This window comes from Dendrobates tinctorius, unplaced genomic scaffold (assembly GCF_039654945.1).
Source record: "Dendrobates tinctorius isolate UK_male_01 unplaced genomic scaffold, ASM3965494v1 ptg000251l, whole genome shotgun sequence".
In the NCBI taxonomy this organism is placed as follows: Eukaryota; Metazoa; Chordata; class Amphibia; order Anura; family Dendrobatidae; genus Dendrobates; species Dendrobates tinctorius.
In genome coordinates, this window is record NW_027361918.1 from 9,566,221 (window position 1) to 9,572,775 (window position 6,555).

Sequence of the window (6,555 nt, forward strand, 5' to 3'; positions counted from 1 at the left end):
GTTTCATCTTTATTTTTCTTCCTTTTGGGAAAAATGATAAGAAATGATAAACTTTGCTCCAACACTGACTTACATGTATATGATTCGCTCGTTTTGTTTCTTATACAAAAGCCAAAAAAGTGGCAAGAAAAGCTGCGTATGGTGAAAATAAGAGAATTCTTACAAATTTCTCCAATGTTGTTGTAGATTAGAAGTAATAAGAAGATCGGTGCTCGGTGCTATCGGTTGGTGATTAGTGATGGCCATACAACCTCGGTGCAGTCACCACTCGGGGCCGTTTCATTGATTCTGGGTAAAAGAAACAAAAAAATGAAAATTTTCCCTGCATTTGATAAAAAGGTGGAGGATGCGGGCATCGATCCCGCTACCTCTCGCATGCTAAGCGAGCGCTCTACCATTTGAGCTAATCCCCCATGCTGTACTTTTCCCTCTCTTGTCACCAGGCAGTCGGTCACTTTCCACCGGATGTTTTCTTTCTTTCCTGATAGCGGAGCGTTATACACTCACTGGCCACTTTATTAGGTACACCTGTCCAACTGTGTGTTAAGACTTAATTTCTAATCAGCCAATCACATGGCGGCAACTCAGTGCATTTAGGCATGTAGACATGGTCAAGACAATCTCCTGCAGTTCAAACCGAGCATCAGTATGGGGAAGAAAGGTGATTTGAGTGCCTTTGAACGTGGCATGATTGTTGGTGCCAGAAGGGCTGGTCTGAGAATTTCAGAAACTGCTGATCTACTGGGATTTTCACGCACAACCATCTCTAGGGTTTACAGAGAATGGTCCGAAAAAGAAAAAAAATCCAGTGAGCGGCAGTTCTGTGGCCGGAAATGCCATGTTGATGCCAGAGGTCAGAGGAGAATGGGCAGACTGGTTCGAGCTGATAGAAAGGCAACAGTGACTCAAATTGCCACCCGTTACAACCAAGGTAGGCAGAAGAGCATCTCTGAACGCACAGTGCGTCGAACTTTGAGGCAGATGGGCTACAGCAGCAGAAGACCACACTGGGTACCACTCCTCTCAGCTAAGAACAGGAAACTGAGGCTACAATTTGCACAAGCTCATCGAAATTGGACAGTAGAAGATTGGAAAAACGTTGCCTGGTCTGATGAGTCTCGATTTCTGCTGCGACATTCGGATGGTAGGGTCAGAATTTGGCGTAAACAACATGAAAGCATGGATCCATCCTGCCTTGTATCAACGGTTCAGGCTGGTGGTGGTGGTGTCATGGTGTGGGGAATTTTTTCTGGGCACTCTTTGGGCCCCTTGGTACCAATTGAGCATCGTTGCAACGCCACAGCCTACCTGAGTATTGTTGCTGACCATGTCCATCCCTTTATGACCACAATGTACCCAACATCTGATGGCTACTTTCAGCAGGATAATGCGCCATGTCATAAAGCTCGAATCATCTCAGATTGGTTTCTTGAACATGACAATGAGTTTACTGTACTCAAATGGCCTCCTCAGTCACCAGATCTCAATCCAATAGAGCATCTTTGGGATGTGGTGGAACGGGAGATTCGCATCAGGGATGTGCAGCCGACAAATCTGCGCCAACTGTGTGATGCCATCATGTCAATATGGTCCAAAATCTCTGAGGAATGCTTCCAGCACCTTGTTGAATCTCTGCCACGAAGAATTGAGGCAGTTCTGAAGGCAAAAGGGGGTCCAACCCGTTACTAGCATGGTGTACCTAATAAAGTGGCCAGTGAGTGTATAATCCTTTGCTGTGATAATTACGACAGGACGGACGATCACAGCAGGTTCTCACCGCACAGATGAGGCCGACTGCAAAATATGTCTATGGACAGATCAGGACAATCTGCCGATACCGCGGCTCCTGGGGATGTTGTGGAACATTCTCCGCCTGTTGTGTCACAGGACAGAGACGTCCGTTTTTCTTGTTGTTTTTGTGGACTTTATATATTAATTACTTGTAGAACATTTTTTATAACGATGATCAAATTGATCCTATGTAAAAGCTCATTTAGATTGGATCCTGAACAAGTCACATTTTTGAAGAGTGAATGCACAGAATTAGCGACCATTTTCTGCATTCAAATAGGTAGAAATGGTTAAGTGTCGGCCCCGGCACACGGTATGATCTCATGGTGTAATCGGCACAGGATGTGTCAGCAACGACTGAAGAGAAGGACGGAGCAATGGGAGCGAGCGGAGGACGGGCGGGAGCTGCGGTGACCGGGAAGAGGAGACCTGGGGGTGACGTCTACAACCACTGAAGACCTCACAGTATAATAAAAAATTAAAGAAGCCTGAAGTTTCGCTAATTCCTGACTTCTTGGCTTTTATAATTTTTTCTACAATCAGAGCTTTTCCAGAATCCATGGAAGCTCCTGATTCTCCACACGGGGATTCTGTTGATAGACGTTCTGTAAATATCTAAATATCTAAACTCCTCTCCTAAAGGAAGAAATGTGTCCTGTTCGTGCCGCTAGACATATTTCTTCCTTTAGGAGAGGAGTTTAGATATTTAGATATTTACAGAACGTCTATCAACAGAATCCCCGGGTGGAGAATCAGGAGCTTCCATGGATTCTGAAAAGCTCTGATTGTAGAAAAAATTAAGAAAGCCATTAAAACTAGCTACAAAAACTTTCCTCGTAGTCGGCAGGATTCGAACCTGCGCGGGGAGACCCCAAGGGATTTCAAGTCCATCGCCTTAACCACTCGGCCACGACTACCGACTGATGCAGATGTATTTGTGCCTTGTCACTCACTCATTACCTGCAGACACATCACTCTCTACACTGAGGTGTGAGGTTACATTACAGTCACTGACTCAGAGACCAACCCCATAGAGGAGAAGACATTGATCCGCTACATGAGATCTGCACCCATGTGATATTCTCCGATGGTGACATCTGACACTAGAGTGCTCCTGGGGTTCTGGAAATGTTTCTTTGTTTTGTTGCTTTCTTTTGTCATATTACTGTTGAACAGGTCGAAGAACTGATGCCTGACCTGGATGAGGTTTCATGTCCTCGCAGTCCAGTCCTTCTACTTCCTGCAGATATTTTCTCTGATGAAGCCCCTTTAGTTTTACCTAAGATCACGGCCAAGAGTAAAGAACGAGATGTAAACCTCCTCCAAGAGGAACTACTCCCATCATCCAGTACAGCGTGGTGATGATTCTTTCCCCCATGATGAAGACCATGTCACAAGGCACAAATCATAATTTAGTGGCTCGGTGAGCAAAACATTGACATCTTGAGTTCAGGAAACTCCCCAGATCTTATTCTGATAATCTCCGAGCTCCGATGACACAAGAACGGGCGGCCATCACTCAGGATCTGCAGCTGATGGGAGAAGGGCAGAAGCCTGGAGAATGTTTCCATGGTCAGGAGACTATTCGTGTTTGATGCTGTGTACAGCCGCAGCATCAAACACACAGCGTCCAGATGTTACAGCATAGTGGAGAGGATTTCATGAAATTCCATCTCCACTATGCTTAAAAGACGCAGGTTGCAGACCCCATAAACGGACATGCGGCACGTCTTTCCAAAACGCAGCATTTCTGCTTGCGAAGCGTAGACGCTCCGTCGCCGCACTGTAAATTTACCATAGACTATCATTAGATGCCGTACAACTGCATTTTATGATTAGTCACATGCGTACTAACTGTGTAAAAGCAGCTTACTACGCATGTCTACTAATTTAAATAAAGTTTTTACCTATCCCGCTACCAGAAGTCCACGCCCACTGCAGTTCATGTGATAACTTACCTTATCACGAGAACTGCCGTACTATCGTGAGAATTGCCGTTCACATGACCGAGGGTTATCTCCAGTCAGTAGGCTACTTCTCACAGTCAGCTGACCGTGAGAACTACAGTGTAGGTGACCTCTGGAAATCTCCGGTGGTCCAAGCTCTGCTATATCTGGATATCATGCATTCAGATGTAGCAGAGCTGGGCTCATCGTGGGACACTCGTGATAAATGGACTGCATTGTAACAGGAAGTATTTGTGTTGGTTTGTTATTTTTTTTTCAGGAGATCAAGGGCTTTGCTTGAATTTGGGCGTGCAATAAAAATATGGAAAACTGTGTAGTGTTTTACTTAATTAAAATATTTTTTCTGGCTGTGTCTTTTTTAACCCTTTAACTATAGGATTAATAATGGATAGGTGTCTTATTGACACCTCTCCATTATTAACCAGGCTTAATGTCACCTTACAATCAAAGGTGACATTAATTTAATACCAGTGTGTTTGTACCTTGTTTCCCCAGCGTTATTCTGCATGTCTCGGCTTTAAGGCAGGGGTCACACTAACCGACGCAAAATACGGTCAGTATTTTACATGCGTAATACGGATGAATGGCCCCTAAACAGTGCTCCGTATGTCATCCGTAATCAAGGTGAGGTCGCGTATTTTGCACATGTAAGCATCCGTATGTAATCCGTATGTAATTCGTATGGCGAGATTTTCTCGCCGCCTTGCAAAATGGACATATAATGGAGCCCTATGACAGGTTTTCTAACAGAAACGAAAGAATAGATATAGACACATAGAATGCATATATATATATATATATATGTATTCTATGTGTCTATATCTATTCTTTCGTTTCTTTATTAAACCTGTCAGTGTGAGTTTACTGTATAGCGCACTGAATTGTCGGCATTGCTAAAAGACACCGGGTGCGTATTTCTCGCAAGTCACATGTGTGGTCCGTGTGTAATCCATATTTTTTGCGCACCCATAGACTTGCATTGGCGTACTACGGCCATAGTACGCTGACAGTCCCAGCATGCTGCGATTGGCACGGACCGTAGAATACAGACGAGAAATATACGGCTGGTGCGAGTGACCCCATAGAGAATCATCTGTCCGTGTGTAATGCGTGCTTTTAGCGCCTCTCACTCGGCCGTATTCCTCGCCAGTGTGACCCCGGCCTTAACCCTTTCCTCCTCTCCCCCTAATGAGCTGGAATGCTGTTGTCAATTATCTGTGTGGATGCTGCTCAGTTCCTGGCTCCGTTGTGTAGCCGAACATGCGTGAGTGGCTCTGCTGCGCTGTATGACCACCCGCTTGTGAAGTCCCTGGCTGCCGCTGTGAAAAGTTATCCGCGGACTGCAAGGTCCTCTGCACTGTGCATGACTTGCCACGTGTGTTCTGGCTTGCCGCCGCTGCCAGGTGTCCTTTGCTATGCTAATTTGTGTCTGGCTGTGCTTATGGTGCATGCGGCCACACCTCCCCTGCTTTTATGAGGAATGGGTATGTGCTTGAATTACTGCTCCACACAATCGCTGTGAGACAGCTCCTATATAAAGTTTCCCTGTCCTGTGGGGCATTGCCAGAGCTTCGCTTCAAGTTTCTGAATTTTGTCTGTTTGATGTTCAGCACCTGGCCTGCCTGCCTGCCTGCAGTTCTAGGTGAGATGATGCCTGTCTTCCGCCTGCTCTGGGGGCAGAATTCCCAGATTCATTTCTGTTATCAGCTTTGGGACAGCTGATGTTTGAGTTCCTGGATTTATCCTGTTTATGTGTTGGTACCAAAGTCCTTGTCCAGATTCCTGCTGTGTTATGTTCCTGAAATCCTTCTGTGCATTGCACCCTGTGACTTTGACTTTTTGCTAACTGACCTTCTGTGATCTATCTTGGGTTCATCTTGGAAGTAGGAGTCCGGTGTGTCCACTGAGTTTCTGCTACTCTGTGTTCAGCTTTTTATTCCGGTCCAACCAGGCGAGGCTTGCACCAGACCGCTTGAGTTCCTTTTTAGGTCACTGCCAGATGTCCGGGGCCTGATGACCGTGACCTGATATCCCGTGTTTGACGACCACTTCCAGATGTCCGGTGCCTGCCTGATTTCCTCCGCCAGATGTCCGGAACCTATCCTTCCCTGCCCGAAGCCCGGAGCCTGCCGATCGCTGCCAGATGTCCGGAGCCTGATAACTGTGGCCTTATTTCCAGAACCTGATGTCCGGAGCCTGTCGATCACTGCCAGATGTCTGGAGTCCGATGCCAGTGTTCTGATGTTTGATCCGAGTACTTGGAACTGTTTGTACCAAGGACTGTGACAAGAACAAGGGGGCATTCTCTTCGTTTGGAGGAAAGACAATTTCTGCACCAGCATAGAAGAGGGTTCTTCACGGTAAGAGCAGTGAGGCTCTGGAATTCTCTTCCTGAGGAAGTGGTGATGGCCAACTCACTGAATGAATTTAAGAAAGGAATGGATGCTTTTCTTGTAACAGTATAGAAGGTTACGAATAACATAATATTTTAGGTAGATGGTTGACCCAGCTTAGGGGAAGGAATTTTTTTCCCTATGGAAAAAATTGGCTTCTACTCTGTGGGTTTTTTGCCTTCCCCAGGATCAACAATGCAGAATAGCTGCACTAAAAATAGGCTGAACTAGATGGACATAAGGTCTTCCTTCAGCCTTCAAAACTATATTCAAAACTATGTTACTGATGTCCTGCCTGAGACCTGATGTCCTGTCTGAGACCTGATGACCTGATGTCTGCCTGGTGCCTTGATGTCCTGATGTCCCAATGTTCGCCTGGTGCCTTGATGCCTGGTGCCTTGATT

The 6,555-nt window shown here is 45.9% G+C and overlaps 2 non-coding genes across 2 annotated transcripts; both read right to left on the bottom strand.

Annotated features, from left to right (window-relative positions):
• Window positions 1-340: 340 nt before the first annotated feature.
• TRNAA-AGC (transfer RNA alanine (anticodon AGC)) lies at window positions 341-413 on the bottom strand. Its single transcript has one exon. It is a non-coding gene; the product is annotated as a tRNA-Ala (tRNA).
• A 2,213-nt stretch (window positions 414-2,626) lies between these two features.
• Window positions 2,627-2,708, bottom strand: TRNAS-UGA (transfer RNA serine (anticodon UGA)). Its single transcript has one exon. It is a non-coding gene; the product is annotated as a tRNA-Ser (tRNA).
• Window positions 2,709-6,555: the final 3,847 nt, after the last annotated feature.